This window comes from Drosophila miranda (genome assembly GCF_003369915.1).
Source record: "Drosophila miranda strain MSH22 chromosome Y unlocalized genomic scaffold, D.miranda_PacBio2.1 Contig_Y2_pilon, whole genome shotgun sequence".
NCBI classification, from domain to species: Eukaryota; Metazoa; Arthropoda; class Insecta; order Diptera; family Drosophilidae; genus Drosophila; species Drosophila miranda.
The window spans coordinates 3,035,769-3,037,508 of NW_022881614.1; the positions used below are offsets into that span (position 1 = coordinate 3,035,769).

Below are 1,740 nucleotides of genomic sequence, written 5' to 3' on the forward strand. Positions count from 1 at the left end.
TTAGGCATCTTGCGTTATTCGGATTTACAATTTTATATTGCCAAATCGCGATAGTTGTCCAATGATTCAGTGTACGAGGTCATTAACCTATAAATAGTCCATATTAACGAAAATAGAAAAGCCTACTGAAACCAAATAGATATTTTGTAAGTATTCTGGCATGTGGGAAAGACAGACCTTATTATTACAATTAATATCTTCTTATATAATTTTTTTTATTAGTTTTTCTTTAATTCCTTAAATATTGTCTGATATACAATGGCTGTAAGGCGAAGTACAGATGATATAACAACTGCTTTGCAGGAAGCAGAACCATTTTGTGGAATTTGCAACGAAGTATTGGGAACTAGTGAGATTATAGCCAACACCCCGTGTAGACACAAATTCCATAAACTTTGTATTTTGGAACAGATTAGGACAAACCCAAAATTTCCCACCTGTTCATTAGATTGTTCTGCTCTGGCACTAACATTCTCTAACAACACGTTGTTAGCCGAGCTTAACGCCGAAGGAACACGTCCAACTAGTGCTAACGAATCTTTTAGCACAATAGACGGAACGTCTAATCGACCTAAAAAGGGCCAAAAGTTTATTAGAAGGGGTATGAATACGAGATCAACTCAACGATCCCGGTTAGATCGCTCACCAACAGAAACTGAAACCAACGACACAACCCTTCCAATAACCACTCAAGTGTCAAACGCTAACTACGTCCAGTCTGCTGTAAGCATTCAACAGGCTCAGTTAATGGAACAACTAACTTCATTTTTAAGCAAAACAATTGAATCTTCGATTCAAAATCAATTAGCGTCACTCCAGTTGACGCAACCAGAACATATAACACCCGATGTTTCCCGTGACAATAACATTATCCAAACAAATAACGTGGGTATCGGTCAAGCACGATAGTCACGCAGAAGTTCTTTTAGATTTTTCAAGAGCGAGTGCAAATCGAAGTAATTCGAGCTCACACGTAGCACCAGCAAAAGTTTCCAGTATAATGCAGAATTGGCGCATTAAATTCGATGGTTCAAAAACATGCATGAGAATGGATGAGTTTATTTATCGAGTACGTTCTCTAACGCAACAAAATCTTTATAACAATTATCAATTGCTTTGTGATCACTTGTATCTTTTATTCGCGGGAAAAGCTAGTGATTGGGACTGGAAATTCCATCGAACTTACCCAAACTTTAATTGGGATACGTTTTGTATAGAGTTTAGACGAAGATTTGAAGATGTTGAGACCGACTATGATATCTGGGAAAAGATTAGGAAACGTCGTCAGGGCGAAAACGAATCCTTCGATGACTTTCAATATGCTATCGAAGATCTCGTGGATAGGCTTCAAAATTCGGTTACAGAAGAAGATGTGGTGAATCTACTTATTAGAAATTCCAAGCCCACTCTTCACCACGAGCTTCTTCACTTAAAGATTGCCAACAGATCGCTATTACGACGAGAGGTACGTGAGCACGAGCAGTTTTATAACGATATAAAATCGGTCAAGCAAAGGACTCTTCGCTCATACGTATTGGATTTGTTAGGTCCAGACGATAGCGAGCAGCTATTCGATGACTTGGTCGAGCATAATGAAGTGTGTCAAATACAACGTCGTACTTCACACACAGTTCCAAATTGCTGGAATTGTGACAACAAAGGTCATAAATTTGACGATTGTGTAGGTCCTCGTAAGATCTTTTGCTACGGGTGTGGAACAAAAGATACTTACAAGCCGGT

General features: G+C 38.6%; 1 long non-coding RNA gene across 1 annotated transcript; it reads right to left on the reverse strand.

The window, feature by feature from the left end:
* Positions 1-222: 222 nt before the first annotated feature.
* LOC117193813 lies at positions 223-804 on the reverse strand. Its single transcript, XR_004474710.1, has 2 exons — positions 647-804; positions 223-571 (listed from the first exon to the last, which is right to left on the reverse strand). It is a non-coding gene; the product is annotated as an uncharacterized LOC117193813 (long non-coding RNA).
* Between the last annotated feature and the right edge of the window lie 936 nt (positions 805-1,740).